This window comes from Anomalospiza imberbis, chromosome 5 (genome assembly GCF_031753505.1).
Source record: "Anomalospiza imberbis isolate Cuckoo-Finch-1a 21T00152 chromosome 5, ASM3175350v1, whole genome shotgun sequence".
Classification (NCBI taxonomy): domain Eukaryota; kingdom Metazoa; phylum Chordata; class Aves; order Passeriformes; family Viduidae; genus Anomalospiza; species Anomalospiza imberbis.
In genome coordinates this window covers 61,255,593-61,273,164 of record NC_089685.1, presented here as the reverse complement: position 1 = coordinate 61,273,164, position 17,572 = coordinate 61,255,593, and the positions used below count along the sequence as shown (strand labels likewise).

Here is a 17,572-nt window from a genome sequence, read left to right as displayed (position 1 = left end):
TCCATGGGAAAGGGTCACCCTAATTTTGAGTTTTAAGGCTAAGATAGAGAACTGTCTCAGGCAAAGAGAAAGCATAACTGAAGGGGAATTTTCCCTGATGCAAACTCAGCTAGAAGGATGAGTAAAGACAGCCCGAGGTCAGCTGGATTCAGGAAGTGCCTCTAGAGTCTTGTAGAAGTATTGAGGGAAAGGAATGAGGACATAGGAGGAAGACAACGATACAGCAAGGGAAGTTCTCATGACATGAGAGAGGTCATTTTGTGGCAGACACAACACCGCACCAGCACAAGTCCTTGAGAACACTGAAAGGCTCCACCTCGATGACAGTAATATCATATTAGTGGGAACACACTGGGAAGACAACAGCACCCCCATCTCTGTGAGTCCAGGATGAAGTTGCTCTCTGACAAGACTATGTTCTTCAAGACAGTCATGGGTCCTTAGCAGAGAAGTGGGCTTGAAGGGAGTCCTGAGCTTCTACATCCCTAGGAAGAATTTGACAGCCATGATTCATTGCATTGAGTCCATGACTGCTTTTTTTTTGTTTTGTTTTGGTTTGGTTTTTTTTTTGTTTTGTTTTTTTTGTTTGGTTTTGGTTTTTTTGAGATGGCTGGCAAGTGACAGCATTAGCCTTGCATGTGTGGGTGATTTCAGCTCTGGGAATATAAATCCTGTTAGGGATGGGCAGCCATCACCAATTCATTTCCCCCAGCCAGTGAACACCCATCACAGAAGGGATGGTTGGCACTAAAGGGAAGAAAACATCACTATTTCAGACCTCCTTTCCTCATAAAACATTATCCCCTTGCTGCAGATATTACCCCTGGGGTGATGTGAAGACAGCTAACACTTTTCCATGTTAATGTGATAAAACTGAAGGCTTATGGGCTGACCCAGAGATTGCAAATGTTCAAGAGCATCAGACCACAAACCTAGAGGTAGAATAACATCCTGTGCACAGAGAGGCACCTGCAGTACCACAGCTCCTCGGTCTTGTGACAGCGTTTGCCATGCTCAGTACTCCTAACTAGAGAGACAGGCTCCTGCAGCCTCCCTGAGGTGTCTGCCCCTCTGCTACACTATGCAACAATGTGAAGGGGAATGTGGGATTTTAGCTTCGCCTCTGAATCTTTGTGTGAGGAAAGACAAGATTTTGCTCTTCTTTCCTGAGCTAACCCCAGAGCAGACTGATGCAGAAGGCTGTTGTTTCAGCATGTGCCACTACACTGCCAGATGCAGCAGCATGCTGGTATCTCCTCCACACCAGTGCAACTGCATCTGTACCTCCTCTAAAGGGGGACCTGGTTTCCAAAGCCAGAATGTGTGGTTCTGGGTTTGCAGGTCCAGACACAGAAGCTGGGGGTTTTATATATTTTTACTAACGGTATTATCAGCTTTGATGGCACCAGGGTGAGGCTGTAGTCTTAGAGGTAGTATCCAAGCACCTCATGATTTCTAATTTACTCAGTCATCATCCCTTCTCCTAAAGGTAAAACCCCAATCCTTTGGCACTGTTTTACATAAAAGAAACAGAGGATTAGAAAAGTTACGTGATTTGCTGGAGGCCAAACAGAGAGGTTGTGGTAGGGTAGAAAACTGACTGTGGATCTTGAATTAGCACTGTAACCATTGCTGTCTGTGGAGCGTTTTCTCCCTGTTTTGCGTACTTCGGTTTGAGACATGCTGGACAAGCTCCCTTGGGATAAGGAGTCATTTTTAGCCCGATTCCTTACAGAAATGAAGCTCTCACAATCATGTTGTCTATCTGCCTGTCTATCAGCCGCCCACAATACGGTTTGAATCCACTGGCCAATTTCAACCCAACCCAGCACCAGCAGCAAGGAAGGAATTTTACAGCAAAACAATTCAGATGAGCTCCATGATGAGCCAAAAGAGAGGAGGGAAGAGAGGAAGGAAGAGAATGCTCATGTGTGCCTGTAGGCTGCACGGCATCCAAACACCATTTCTGGCATGGCATGTGATGCTTCCAGCCCTTCTCCAGAGCAAAAAAGAGGGATTGAACTCAGGTTGATGTGTGGGGCTGGTAAGGCCGGGAAGCAGCTGAGCACACTGCAGGGATGTCCTGGGCATGCAGCAACCCCAGGCACGAATGTAGCAGAGATGATCATCCTGCCACTGGCAGAGCGACTTCTGCTCTCCACGCTCCCTAATCCCCGCCGGCTGCTCCTCCGGGGAAAGCAGCCGATTAAAATATTGCAATGAGTTAACCTTAAATGGTCTAAAAATCCCAACGTCTTCATGCAAATGAATTCTGATGGAAGCAGCAAGATAGAACACCACCCAGCCACAGCTGAGCCTGTTTACTAACTGAGACTTTTGTGTTTGCAGCTGAAGCCAAGGTGGTGCTCTCACTCCTGTGACGATTTGCGCCTCCCCACTCCATGCTTCTGCCTTGCCAGGTACAAGGCTTTGAAGAAAAATATTGTTCTATATGGTGGCCATAGTTATATTTTGGTGGCCATGATCTGTGAGATGCCCTATTTTCTTCCTCTTGGGTAGTGCCAAAAGTGGCTGGTGTGGGCAAGACCCTCTAGGCAGGGTGTCAGGCATATGCTGGGCTTTACAAACCCAGCGGAGCTGGTAGCTCCAACCTGCCAGCCAAAGGCAGGGGATGTTTCCATCCCCTGCCTTTTGCAGGCCCTTCTCCATCTTTTCTGGGTGAACCTGGTTTGCACCCAAGGGAATGTACTCAGTTGCTATTAGGCAACTTTTCTTCACCCTGTGGTTAATGCTGATAAGTGATTCTTGGTCTCTGTGTGCAAGTCACTGACATTTGGTTAACTCCTTCGCACTGAGTTACAGAGCAGAGTTAATGGTGGCAGAGCCAAACTTTCACTGTCGCCCTTTCTCCAGAAGATCACCAAAAGGTCACGTCTTTCCCCCCCTCCCCTTTGGAATTAGAGTCCTTTTAATGCCCTTTGGAGCTAGACTCTGCAAACAAAGTTCTCCTTTGAGCCAGCCAGACTTGAAATCCGATGCCCTTGTTCACTTTGCACTGCTGGTGGCAGGGAGGGAAACAACAAAGTGACATTTCTATCAGTCACAATGCAAACGGCCTGAGACAATGATATTTATCTCCTCCTTGAGTACTCTGAGGCCTTGTATCCGAAGAAAATTACAGTCACTGGCAACCACCGTTTCTAGCAATCAGGCTGTAGTTGAGCAAGAGTGAAGTTGAACAAGTGCTGGTACAAATACTCAGGGACGAACCCTAAGAGCAGGATCCACCCAGAAAAGATGCCTTGTGTGCAACAGAAACAAACAAATGCCCTTAAACTTGCACTGTTGTTAAGTAACATAAAACTTTGCCAGATAAGGACTGTTTGCTCTCATTTAGGGGTTTCTGGCAGCCTTGCTCCTTTGATTATTTGCTGAAATGCAAATAGCATGGGGCTATTTTTCAGTTTGCAATCTTAAAGGCAAAGAGATTGCGTTTCATCCTCATCTCCTACTACAGAACAATTCTGGGCAGCATGAAAAATCCAGTCTTTCTGCAGCTGGGAGGGCAAAGGAGGGCAGTGGGCATGGAGACAGAGTGTTTGCTGCAACTGGCATCCTGATAGGCCCAGTTCACACCACATGTACCTGCTAATGCCTCTCCTGCCTGCAAAATCCTTAGCATGGAGCCGTATTTTGTGGTAGAGTTTCAGATCGCTTGATGTATCAGAGCTTCCCCCACTGCCTCTAACAACAACGGAAATCCAAGTAACACCAAGTCAGTGGTGGCTTGTCGGAAAGGTGAAGCAAAAATTTGGTTTGGCAGCAACTGAATATGTTTCAACATGAGTTTGATAAAAAGCTTCACCGTGAAAAACAGAAGAAGAAAGTGGCTTCAGAGGCATCTCTGCAGCAAGGGCAAGGCAGAGGAGGTTTTTAACAGCAATCAAATATAAGCAGCTCAGGGCACTGAGAATCCTAATGTCACTGCATGCTCCTGTTCTGAATCACCTGCTCTGAGTATGACAGCAAACCCTTCTTGTGGAAGAAATTCTGCCTGGCTGGGTGTTTTCTGGTGTCTTCCCCTCAGGAGCAACAGCAAACAGAAAAGGATAATGTTGTCCACTGTCAATTCTCAAGCTCTTTTTACTGCTTGAGCTTGGGTTAGCCTGCACCCTCTGAAGTACAGGGGGTCAGTAACTGCCAGCTCTCCCAGTGATGGACACATGAGCCAACAGGTAATCACTATTTGGCTCTCGAAACCAGATAAGCTAGAGGATTTTTTTTTTCCTCCAGTGTGCAGGACAAAGCAAAGGTGAAGGTGAAGTCAAAAGGAACACATCTCTGTGAATGATGCAACAACAGGGTGTGGAAGGATTCTGTGAACATGTTGGAAGCCATGTGTACCCCAAAGGAATGGCTGGGAGCCATGGGGATACAGGGAGCTGTCACTGCATTCAAGGAGAGGCAGATGCCCTCTTGGAGGGAGGCAGTTTGCTCCTTCCCTCCTTCCCAAGGCTGAGTTTTGCTCTTCACACTTGATTGTTAATTTGCTTTTACAAACATAATTATCACAACATGAGGGAAAAAAAAAAAAAAACTGGAGAAAAGTGAACTGCACTTCTCTCTCCACACACAGCACCCACAGCCATCACCTGTCACCCTTCTCCAGTCCCCAGTTCGCAATTTTGCAGACATTCACTCTGTGTTCCTCCTCACTAAACCAGGCTCAGGTTGAACTGACCCACCTCTGTGCTTCCCTAGGCCTGCTGCCTCCCCATCTCACGTGCTCTTCTTATCCCCCCTTGGTGCAGTTCTGGTCTGCTGGGAGCTCCCAAAGGAGAGCTGAAAAGTACCATGGGGAATGCAGAGGCAAAGGGAGTTTTCCCATTTGCCACTTGGGTATAGTTTCCAAATCCTCTAAAATGGAGCTGTGCCATCAGAAAAGGAAGTCCTGGCCCCATGGAGGTGCCAAGAGGGAAGACAAGACCATTGCATGCTCTCTCCAGCCTTGCTATCCTTAATCCTCACTGCAGTGCCTCTTCCAGACCTGAATTCCAGCACCTACATGTCAAGTTACTCACAGGTCACAGTATCTCTACGCATGTTCCCTCCCAGCATTGTCCCAGGCAGTAACCACAGCCAAGACAGGGATTTGTCGATAAATGCTTTCTTTCAAAGGCCCATCCAGTGCAGCACCAGCCATGGGCTTGGGCATACTGAGATGTGTGTCAGTGTCACTTTACCAGCAAGGGCGGGAAGGAAAAGGGCATGCTGGGGTGTTTTTCATCTGGTGGCTGTAATCTAGAGGAGTTTTACTTTGCTGTTTGCATTCATTCCAGACAAATCTTCACCTCCATCAGCTTCTGGGGTGCCCCCCAGTGTGTCTGATGCTGCCCATATCCAACGCCCACAGAGAAGGAAAAGCCCCAGTGCCACAGCACTGTAGTGGCATGTGCCTCTGACCCAGAGCCTGGTGATGATCTCAGTGATTAATGCAGTCAGTACCTTCTGGGCTGAAGGAGGAAACTTGGGAAAATGGGGGAAGGTTCTGTCAGACTGGACATGGGCACATCCCAGAGCCCACATCCTCTCCGTGACGTGAAGTCCAAGCCATAGCGGAACTCTCACCTGTACCTGCAGCTCAGCCGTTTGGCTGCACAGCCGCTGGCTGAGCGAGCAGTTGTGCTCAGCTTGCAGCCAGAGGGGTGCCAAGGGCTGCCTGGGCAGCACGAGTGAGATAGTGGTGAAGACATGGATGGAAAACAGTGAGAGAAACCGCAGGAAGCTCCCTGTGGCATGGTGAAGCAGCAGTTAACTCTTCTGTGCATGCTGTGGGGACCTAAAGTGTTCACCAGCAGCAGCAGGAGAGATTTATCTTGGGGCACCCAGGAGGGGACGCTCGCTGGGCCTTTTCTATGGGAGTTGGCCAGGACCAGATGGGCTCCCCTCAACCCGTGGATTTTCTCTGTCTGCCTGTTGCTTGGGGATGGCCCCAACACCTCTGAATTGTGACTTTTCTTCCCATAAATCAGAGACAGGAGAAACACATTAAGCCATAGCCATCCCCATACACTTGCAGAATTGCTCCTGAGACAATGTTTTCTGAGATAGCTTTGAAACATTCCCCATGGTGTGGTTTCCACCACTGCCTTCCTGAAAGCACATCTTTGCCTTGAAGATCTCAGGCGAGGCGCCAGTCCAGGCATCCCTTCTTCTTTTCCTTGCCCTCCCCTCTTAGGCCTTGATGTTGTTCTGAGGCTTACTAGATTTGGCATCTTTTCCAGCATCTTTTCATGTCTTGTTGTGATCACATTTATCAAAAAGTCACAGGCTGGACTTTAAGCCACCCAGACCTGCAGAGACATGGCAAGTGGATTTGGGAAGGAGGTGAGGGTAGGGCCAGAAGTCCTGCAGTCTCTGATAAGCCCCATGCCGGGTAAGGCTGGCTCACATTGCAGCCAACCTCCCCTGGGAGCACAACAGCTCCCCTCACCTTCCCCCTTCCAACCTCCAGCACAGGCAAAGGCACCATGGGACTTGCAGCCAAATGCAACCAGTAAACTGCTGCTGGCTGAATGGGTTTTTGACTGGGGCCAGATTGATTTTCCCAGCCCCTGTGGCTGATTCAAGCATATCCAGATGGGTAACTGTAAAGAAAACAGGCTCAAAACCAATTTTATTGCAACCAGTGCCAGCTGCATGCATTGATAAGGCCTTTGATAACATTGTGGAGAGGAGTTATCAGGGTTAGGCGGGGCTGTCTCAAAGGTATTGCTCCTTCACCATGGGTACAGGGGAGATAGACGCAGCTACCAGAAGGTGCTTACAGCACCCATAAGACATCCCTTAAGACTCATAAGACATCCCTCACAAGTAGTGAGCAGCCAGGGCAGCCCCGTGGGGGGCAACAATCCGGGCATGAGGGAGACCTCAGCCTGCCCCACACTGTGCTGGCAGGCTGCTTGCCTCACCCCTGCTTGCACCTCGGTCATATCGACCCACAGCTCATCCACCCTTGGAGAAGATGGGGACACAGAGCAGAGTGACATCCTGGAAATCCGATAGTTGCTTTTCCTTTCAAAGGGGACCCCCAAGGAGGGGACTGTTGTCTGTGTCTGGAACTGGCAACTACAACACATGGGCCATTTGCTCACCCCGTTGTGTGCCTGTCCTATCTACATCTCATTTTATTGCTCTTTCCTGAATTACTTGTGAGATACAGAGGCTTCTTCAAAGCATCCCAGAGAAAACTGTTTAAACTGTCTTGGGAGGGGTGGCAGGCACAGGCAGGAAAGCCAACGGAGCCACCACCAGCAGGACTACTCTGACCCTGCAGTCTCTTAGCTGGCAAATTTTGGCTGCATTGGCTTAATCATAGTGTTCTCCTGGGCTGCGCTGAGTGAACCACACGTGTGAGGCGTGAACCGGCTCAGCTCTCCCAGGCTCATTAATCTGGCTGAACCATTAAACCCTGCTCGGGGTGATGGTTTATTGCAGGGCTAATGTGGCTGTGCTGCCGCGAGCTGCACACTCTGCCTGGCCTGGCACGCTCTCAGAGACCCACAGTGCCTGCCTGCACGGGGGCTTGTGACCCCACAGAGCCCTCAATGGAGACTTGCTCATCTTCCAAGTCAGGGCAGATTCCCAACTGCCCAGAAACACAAAATTCGGAAAGCAAAACGAGACCTGGAAAGGAAATGACACTGACAGATCTGATTGCATCTGAGCTGCCTGCAGCTGAGCAGGGTTAAAAGGTAACTGAGCCCGACTTGCTGTCACCACCAGCCTCCTCACGAGCAGGCTTGGCTTCCTCCTGGGCACTTTCAAAATTACTGGGTCAGCCAATGACCTGTTTTGCCAAAATGGCTCAGGTTAACCACAGCTGTTTCATGGCCAGCCTTCGCTTGCCCAGCTCATGCTGCCTGTGCCAGTGCAAGCAGAGCTTCACGTGGGGGGGTTGGCCAGCATCAGCGCTGTCCCAGCCAGGGGAGACAGAGGAAGCAGTGGTTTATGTCAGGGTGCAGCTGCCAGCTGATCCCTGTGGGTCACTTAGGGCTGCAAAGGAGGCTTTGGTAGGTTTGCATGCTCCAAAGTGCTACACAGGGCTGGCTTCATCTCGCCTCCTGGGTGTGGTGTCACAATCAATTGCTGTGCTTGGGGCACCTCCATGGGAGGCACGCGAAGGAGGCTGCTACATGTACCTCTCAGACAAGTTCCTGTGGGACAAATACCTGGCCAGGAGCTGTCATGTCAGCAGACAGCTCCTGGTGGGGATGAGCTGGGGGTCAGGATGACAGAAGGTACTTCACCCAACCTCTTGCCCTCTGGGTGCATCACACACCGGCACTGCCGGGCTGCCACAGGGCCTGGAGTACACCGAGGAGTTTTCCAAGCGCGAGGTCTTGTTGCCAAAAAGCTCCTGAGTTTGCAGAGGGCTGTGTGCTCCCATTTGTGGTGTTCCTGTCATGCCTGGAGAAGGGCTTTGAGGTGTGAGGACAGCATGGTGCCAGCACCAGAGAGGCACATACAGGGAGAGCAGGGTCGGTGCCTTGACCGCTGTCAGAGCAGAACAGGGGGCTGGTGCCATCTCCGGATGCAGTGCCCGTGTAACTTTAGCTCCAGGCCACCCCTATTTGTCTTTGCTTCTTGCATGTTGTGAATAGATATTAGCTCAAGCTCAATGGGCTCCTCGCAGGTCTTGGAACCAGATGATTCAAGCTGGGATTTGTTCTATATCTTGGGTTTCACATGTTTTCTTTAGCTGCATTTTAATTGTGGAGGGTTCCTTTTTTTATTCATGAGATGTTTACCCAGGTGCCATTCCTTCACAGCTGTAAATATCCCAAATAAATCCCATTCCTGGAACATGTGAGGGTGAAGAGGAAGCACCCTGCAACATAATAGGTCCGGTTTTTATCACAACTCTTCATCTGGAAAACCATACGGAACGTCCCCACAGAAGATGTCTGGAACTAGTCTGGAAAACAATGTATAATGTCAGCAGAGCCCTGAAGAGAGGAATATAACACAGTTAAACAAAGCCTGGATTTGGTTTAGCTCACCTTTATTCCAGCTTCAACCAACACACCTCTTCTCTGACTGCAGCTGAGCTCAGGCCCTGCTGGTAATGGGAAACAAAATTCCCCTTTTCCCAGCTGCCTGATTTTTTGAGAGTTATTCCTGACAGGCTGCAGTAACCCATGGAGTGTTTTATATATCCTGAGCCATGAGGGGCCAGGAAGAGGCTGGTGGCCAAAAATGGTCTGGTGTGGTCCTATGTGGACTTTTCAAACCTCATGCAATGAATTCCCATTTCCTGCTGCTTCCTGCCCTGACAGCCACTTGTCCTCAACAGCTGCAGCAGTTCTGTTTGGGCCATGCAGCAGGAGAGGGGCTAGAAGGTACCTCCAAAGTGGGTCCTGTGTTTGGAGGACCCACCCCTCAAAACCAGCACCTTTTCCATCTGTGGGTTGGTGTTGGGAGCCCTCCTGCCTTGCGAGGGGCCTTGTGCTTGAGCAATGACAACACTCAGAAGAGTTAGTGACTTCTTCCCTCGGCTCTTCTCCCATGCCAGGGCTAAAACTTCTCTGTCCCTGCTTACCACAGGGTGGAAAAAGCAGAAATACAAGTTGTGGGCCCTCCCTCTAAGTAGACAGCAATGTGTTTGGACCATCAGCCTGAGTTTCAGATCGCAGCATGGGGTCTGCATCCCACCCCGGAGCCTGCTGACTTGTCCAGGCAGGTGCAGGTGTTACCGGCACTGTAACACCTCTGAGGACTGGTTTGACAGGCTGCTCCTGCCTTTTGCTAACTCCCACTCCCAAATTCATTTGGGGAATCTTGCCACAGGCTGCCCCATCTCACAGGTGCCCCAGAGCTGGGTTTTCCTGCTGTGTTTACACACTGTTGGCCAAGGGCCAAACTACTCTGGGAATTATTGCTTTCCTTCCTGCTGGGCTGTTTCTACAGCATCTGATGAGATATGAGAAGTGTCACAGCCTGGGGGGAGCGAAGGATGGTCCCATCCCCATGGGTCTCCAAAGAACCACCCATGCAATTGCATCTGACTTGTAAAACCATGGCTGGAATGGAGGGTGGTGCATTCCTGGGGTCTGGAGGATAAGCTGCCCCCTGCTTCACCCACCCTCGCTGCCATGCCCACCTCACGGAAGAAATCCCTTCTGAGGAAGGCAGTGGGTGAGGGGGGCTCTGTATCCCCCTGTGCCTGAGGTGCTTTTGTCTGCCTGCTGGATCCTGGCTGATGGATGGCTGCAGGCAGCAAATTTGAGCAGCATCTCCATGCCAATTTAAATAAATAAATGGGTCTGAATGCTTTGCCTTGCAGAATGGCATCTCATTCAGCTGTTCAAGCATCAAATACCTCCGGGATTCTTTGGGTCTCAATTTGCAGAACTATTTCCCTTTCAAGTGCTCTTTTATTTTTCTTTTTACTTATTTAAACCTGTTTTTCCTGTAGTGAACAATCCTTGCACGTGAAAGCAGGCAGCTTTTAGATGTTGCTGGAGCTTTCCTCCAGACTAGAAGAGGGATCGGTGGACTCTATTTAAAAAGGTCTTCCCCAGCCCTTGCAATTGGTGGGGATGCAGAATGATGTTCTGTGGTTCAGTTTCAGTTTGAGTTCCCCAGGGCTGCCAGACTGTGTGCAGGAAGCTCATTGCTCACAGCCGAGGCTGAGTAGATGTGCTGGTGCTGAGGGGAAGCTCTTGCCCACCCGGGGCCAAGTAGCAGCTGTGGGAGCTGCTGCTTGGTGGCAGCTGCAGCCCCCTCCTCAGCCCTTTAGATGGGTCTCGGGAGCTGGAGGGCAGGAAGAACATGTATGTGTCCAAAATACCACAGATGCCTTGAGGACAGAACAAGCTCAGGCCTGGTGAAATTGCATTTAGTGTCAGTGGGATGGGGAAAGCTGATGAGGTGGAGAGAAGGGTGAGGAGATGATGTCTGTTGGCTGTATCACCTCTGCTGAGCCCCTTTTGCTTTTCTGGGAGCTCTGTGCCCTAGGAGTTGCGAAGAACCACTTGGATAGGCTACCTGAGGCACCTCAGAGGTTGGAAGAACAGAACACAAATGGAAAGAAGCTGGTATTATTTTCTCCAAACACAAGAATATTAAGTAATCTAATTCATGTGTTTGAACACCTGGGCATGATACAGAGCAGAGCTTCCTCAGAAGCACAGGAGTTTCCGTGTATAATTCATGTGTTTGTACACCTGGGCATGATACAGAGCAGAGCTTCCTCAGAAGCACAGGAGTTTCCGTGTATAATCTAAAACAAACATCTTCTAGCCAATCTCTAATCAAGGCATGATGGATCAATGAATTAATGTAGGGGCTTAGTTAAGTTAGCAAGATCTGTGTCACTGTTGTCGGTCATGGCGATGTTTTTCGACGACTTCATGCCACCCACATACCCCCTCAGGCTGATCACCCTCTCCTGCCTTCAGGTAATCTGCTCAGTGCAGTGGCCAGGCATGGCACATCACAGGTGTTTCGGAACAAGCTGTGGAGTTTCAGGGCAGGACACACACGAAGGCTCAGGCTCCTGCAAAGCAGCCGAGAGCAGCTCTGCTCCAAGCACAGTTTCCTTTTGCTGACACTTGCGTCCTCGTGCTTTTGCACCATGCTTTTGTGCGCGGCAGTGCTGCTCCTGCAAGGCTGTCTGGCCTTTTGCACCGGTGTAGGAGAAAGTGCAGGGGGTTTGTCCTGGTGCCTTTCTGGGGGTGTCTGGTCTCCCTCTAGCAGCAGTCACCGTGGTCTAAATGCTGCACATCAGACAGGTCATAATGAAATTGTTTGGCCTTGTGTTTTAGACACGTTGAGTAAACACAGTGCAAACTCTGCTGTATCCCTTCAGCTCCTCCATCTTCCTGCCAGCTCTTCATGAGCCCCAGCTGCCTTCCCTGTGCTGCAGATAATGGAGAATTGACTCTATCCCTGTTGGGGATCCTCCCTGGGAGCTGTGGGGAGGATACACTCCTCAGGGGGCTGATCTCCCCTGGTTTCTCTCATTTCCAACCAGCCTGTGTGCTCAGTGTAACCGGAACAAGGGGGAGCAGGAGTGTCTCTCTGACATGCCTCGGTTAGCCAACGATGGCTCCTGCTCCCCTGTGGGAATGCCACTGCTGCTGGAGTGATAAACTAGAGGTATTTGGGGATTCGAGAGGAGAGCGAGGGAGCTGGGGATGAGCAAGACACTGCTGTACATCTCTGCAAACAGACACCACCAGCACATGGGAACTGAGTTCAGAAGACTGGGGAGCCCTGTCCTTAGCTCTGTGGAAACTGGGGTTTCTGCCACTGATGGAAAGGTTTGCAAATCTTTTCTCAGATCTCAGCCATTGCAAGGGGACTAAATCCATTTTGTAGTCCTCAGCCTCCCAAGTCTGTGTTAGCACGTTGCAGCCCTCCCTGTGTGTTGGTGAGAGCCAGCTCTGGGAGCTGTTTGATGGGAGGAAGCTCAGGGCACCTTGGCCAACACTACAAGTGGCCAGGACCAGGACAAGCAGCACAGCACAGACACTCAGTCCTTCCTCAGCTTTCTGTGCCAGCACTATCCCTCTCTACCCACTCTTCAGCCCTTTCCTACCCTCAGGGTAGCAAAACCTAGTTTTGCCCACATCATCACCTTGCCACTACCTGTGCTGGCTCCTCTCCAGTTTCCCCAGTGCTCAGAGATGTGTATCTCTCTCTGCCCCCTCATGTGCGTGGTCCCTGCGAGGTACCAGCTCAGCAAGGCTGAGCAGGGTTTGCTGCATCTTGCTGATGTTTCCCAGGCCCCTGCACTTCTGCAGTTGCCATCCACAGCACAACCCCCACGGTGGGAATGACTCCAAAACCCAGTGCCGCTAGCAGCTCAGCTGCACGTGAGTCCACTCGCCAAGCCCAGCTGGGGAACTGGTCTGGCTGAAAAAATCTTTTTTTTTTTTTTTTTTTTTTTAATTTCTTTTTTCCCCTGGGTTATTTTTTAATCCAGATGAGCTCCTCGACCTGGTTTCCTCTGGCTTCTCCAAAAGAGCCAAAGGGCAGCCTGGGGTAGGCTGGAGGATGGGGCACTGCAGAGTTCAGCCCACCAGTGACAGAGCTGCAATGTCAGCAGTCCAACGCAAGTTCAAACACCAAACTCTGGAGCTACTTCCTTCCCTTCTTCCCCAGAGATCAGGGGTGACGCCTTCCCACAGAATAGCTGGTGCACAGGGAGCATGGCCACTGCTCCCAGCTCACAGGAGCTGGCTCAGATTAGAGATTCCTCCTCCTCTGCTGCTGAAGCCCTTTGAAATGTGTTTACATACCAGGCAGGAATAAAAAGTCAGAATTTTATTGGTGTTCAGCCAGGGAATTATTCCAATTTGAAAACTCTCTTGTGATTTGGTTTTTTTGATCATGATAGCAAAAATAAATGGAGGCACTGAAGTGGGCATGGAGAAATCAGCAGATCAGGATGCTTGGCCATCCCAGCTCCACGGGGCTTTCTCTCTGGAGGTTGTTTGACATGGTGTGTTGCACCAAACCCTTTTGGTTTTGATGCCCATTATATTTTCCAAATGTGTCAGTAGGTTGTCCCCACCGAGTCCATGTGCCAGAGCCCCCTTTTGTGCTACCTCCCTGCCACGTGCCCATGCCAGATGATCTGCTTAACATGGTTTGGTGAACATGCCTTCTAATGAGGCCGTCACAACCCCAGCACTGCTGCCTGGGAGTGTTTCTGCAGCAACACGGCTGCAGTTCATGCCTCTCAGAGCTATTTTCCACCACAGGGACTTCATCAGCACTGGATAAGTTGGGAGCCTGGAGCCCTTTGCCATCCTCCTTTGAACTCATTAGTGAAGATGCCAAGGCTTGACTGGATATTTAGTTTGCTGGCACTTCCTTAGGCCTCTGCGCCCTAAATAGCACTCAGCAGTCATTTATCATTGCAGCCCAGGTCCTCCAGGCAGTGCGCTTTCGCATAGCTGTATTTATAGCCTTGTCAATTTTCATTCTCTTTTTCAGAAACAGAAGAACTGATATCCTCTGCTGAAATTTCCTGTCAAAGCTGCCACCCACCTGTGGTTCAATAAGCACCAGCCACCTCTCAAGCAAAGTTTGTCACAACATAATCTTCACTCATGCCTTGATCTCCACTAGCTGTGGCTGCTCTACTTCTGGAAACCACCCTCATTTCTGTGCGACTGGGCACCAAATTGGCTTTCCCAGTGGATGCCGAACCTTACTAACCCTTGGACCTCACGCGTTTCCCCTGTCACAGAGTCATATAATCGTTTAGGCTGGAAAATACCTCCAAGATCGAGTCCAACCATCAACCCCAGCACTGCCATGTTCGCCACATGTTTTGATTTGTGTCATGGGGTTTGACTGCCCTGAGGACAACAAAACCAGCATGTGTCCATCTGGTAGTGAAGAGTGGGAGAGGCTGGAGCAAAAGGCTCAGAGCACCAACGTGACTCCCAGCTTCCCTGAATGGAGCATCCTACTAAGTCCGCAGCCAGTTTGGCAAACAGCCCACGGGGCCATCTATTTCTCCAGGAATCACAGCCCTGCTCCAATGCTCCAGCTCAAGAAATTGGTCTAATTAGAGAAGAGTGAAACGCTTCTCTTGCTTGGAGAGCCTCAGGTCCCCAGCCCACTTAAAACTCCACATAAGACCATTAGCACGACAACGTGTCTCCCCTGAACGACGCGTCCGCTCGCATGCTTGGCAGGCGGCCGACCAGATGTAGCCAGGCTGTCTGGAGGTGCCAAGCATAACAATTAACAGCAGCTTCGTGGTGGGGTTGGCAATGGCAGCTCCAAACTGCAGGCACGTTCAGCCACCCACCTTGCTTCCAGGCATGGCATAGTCCTCTTGCACCCCTCCAAGAGACACTGCCGGCGGTCAAGGAGATCACAGCAAGGGCCCCTCGGAGCCAAACAGCTGCAGGACCTCGGTGACTTACCAAAAATGAAGTCCCATGGTGAAGAGCACCAACTAATATGTGCCTCAGCTAAATCATTGAATATTGTACCTTATTTCTGCCTAAGTGCTGTATCTCTTTGGGATTTTTTCATGCTAAATTGACCTGCAGTTCTGCAAACACAGAGTCACTTCATGCAGGTGAACAGCCCTTTGGAGTTTGGGAGGGAGGCTGCCACGTTCCTTGCTTGCTGCAGCAGGCACAAGCTGCTTTATTAGGTCTTAATTACATCCTTGCTATCCAAAATTTTTAAATTTGCCACTAAAGGCAGACAGAAACAAAAATGTCACACTTTTGCAGTTCAGATATTTGCAACCATGAATAATACACTCACATACTCATTTACTAATGGTTACACTTCTCTAATTTCTTTCCCCCTCCAGACATTTGCAAAAGTGCTTTTCATATTCCCATCACACCTTTAGCAAGCAATAAGCCATTCTATGTTTTGTTGCTCTTATCTCTTCTCTGAAAGCTTTTATGGACTGCATGTTGGTTTTGTCTCCTTACCTTTTCTAGCCTTTTTTTTTCCTTTCTTTCTTTTTCTTTTTTTTTTTTTTTTTGTTTTGTTGTTGTTGTTGTTATTTTGTTGTTGTTATTTCAAGCTTTCAGATCTCCAAGAAGTCCCTTGTGGAGCTATTTTGGTTATTCCTTAATGCAGCAGCTGAGAAATCCTGGAAGAGCTAATGACAGGAACAATAAGAAAAAGCAGACTTGCCTCCAGAATGCATTGGGATTAACGGGTGGGGAGTTCAGTAAATTATTGAACTACCTGGATAAAGAATTCATATCAAAACCTATTTTGCCTTAGTGCCTGACTCTCATTTGCATTTAAGAGCTGTAAGTGTTTTAGAGAAGAGCTCTGAAGCTGGTTCTCTGTATGTTTCTTGGTTCAAAGAGAGGGATGAGCCCTCTCTTACAAAAGAAATGTCTGCAGGACAGGGGCCATTCTCCACGCTGAACCAACAAGCAGCGCCTGGCAAGTCCATTCAAAGATGAGTTTCTGTTTCTGCCCTCACACCCACCCTGCAGCAGCACCCATGCCACACCTTTAGCCAAGGCTACACTGGGTGACCCAGACAGTCTGCTCTACTTTGCGTAAAACTAGGCACAGAGGTATCCCTTTCCTGGCACAGTGGCTCTCACACAGCAGGTCTGGGTATTGGATGGAGACAAGGCCCTGGGGCTCTCCCCTCCCCTTGTACATTCCCCGTGTGCATGGGATAAACCTCTCCCTAGCTGTACAACCCTGCCTGGCTGCCTCAGAGGCCAAGGGTGCACCGGGGCTTTGGCCATTTTGCTGAGCAGGTTTGCAGCCAAGACAGGCGTCAAGGGGCTCCGGCTCCAACACGGGCAGTCGGAGCCTGGAGCGCACAGGTGAACAAGAGCAGTTACCTGTTGTGCTTCCATGCCAGCTGGAGCCGCTGGAGTGAGGGACTTTCCAAATCTGTGAGGCATGAAACCACTAATAGCTCAGTTTTGATCCCACTACTCTAAAAGGAGTCCTGAAGTTTCCAACCAGCTCTCACCAAAAGCAACCAACTCTCATCAGAGGTTGGAGGTTGCCGCCTTTGCCCATTTTCACTTTGGTTGGGAACTCTCTGAGCTGTGTGTCTGGAAATGCCCAGCTACCTCAAGGAGCCTCAGTTTTGGATGGCTGGGCTTGTGGCTGCTTTTGGAAACAAACCACAGTGACTTCCCAAGATATTTTGGTGGCTGATGGCCACCTTAGTGCTGTAGTAACCACAAGGGTTTTGTGCAGAAGCATTTCTGTAAATTCTGAAGTGGGAGGTGTGGGGTTGTCTGCCCTTCCAGAACCTCTCGCTCTCTGAGTCTTGACTTTCCTTGTTACCAATCCTTTGGACATCAAAGCAGCTGATTCACTAAGGACCTTGCTCTGCAGAAAGGGCCTGGTGTTGTTCTCCACCATCAATTGTTTTTCGTAAGGAAGAGAAAAAGTCTTTGCCCAGCTCAGGCAAAACTAGCAGAAGAAATGCAGAGTTTCTAGGTCATGCTGTTTTTGAGAGATGAGACAAAAAGAAAAAGCAGCTTAGAAGACTCTTGAAACACCTAGCAGCGAGAGGGCCAATGGCCAAGCATTGCACATCCCAGAAGACTGAATCCTCTTTCAGGTGCCTTGGAAACACCTTGTCCCTTCTCACAGGGCTCCTGCCGTCTGCACCCCAGCGAGCCCATGGGTGAACTGATGTCTGCTTGGGGGAAACATAGAGCGGAAGATTCACCTCAAGCAAGAAGCTGTAGTGCTGCCTCTCTCCTATCTGCCCTGGCTCTCTGGAGCATTTCCAGCCTTTTTTTTTCCATGCTCCACTGGAGTCTAATCCTGCATGCAGAAAATTCCTCATGCATTTTGCTCTTATTCCTTCAGGGCATCTGTTTTCTCTTTCATTCTGTCTGGCTGTTCAACAGTCTGAACTCAGTTACTGTAATCCCTCCATCTTCAGTGATGTTCTCAGCTCCACATAATAAATATTAACAGCTTACACGTATCTTGGGGTTCTTATGCAAGGGCTCCAAATAGCTTTATGGTTCATACGCACATGGGGCTCACTTTATTTGCCAGCAAAATACAGCCACCGATGAGGCAGCAGTTGTTTAGCAACCTACAGTGACAACACACAATA

General features: G+C 49.7%; 2 long non-coding RNA genes across 2 annotated transcripts; both read left to right on the top strand.

The window, feature by feature from the left end:
- The first annotated feature begins 7,974 nt into the window (after nucleotides 1-7,974).
- On the top strand, nucleotides 7,975-14,059 carry LOC137474581 (uncharacterized). The gene is made up of 2 exons (XR_010999413.1): nucleotides 7,975-8,261; nucleotides 13,969-14,059. It is a non-coding gene; the product is annotated as an uncharacterized lncRNA (long non-coding RNA).
- LOC137474582 (uncharacterized) lies at nucleotides 12,758-13,294 on the top strand. The gene is made up of 2 exons (XR_010999414.1): nucleotides 12,758-12,842; nucleotides 12,953-13,294. It is a non-coding gene; the product is annotated as an uncharacterized lncRNA (long non-coding RNA).
- Nucleotides 14,060-17,572: the final 3,513 nt, after the last annotated feature.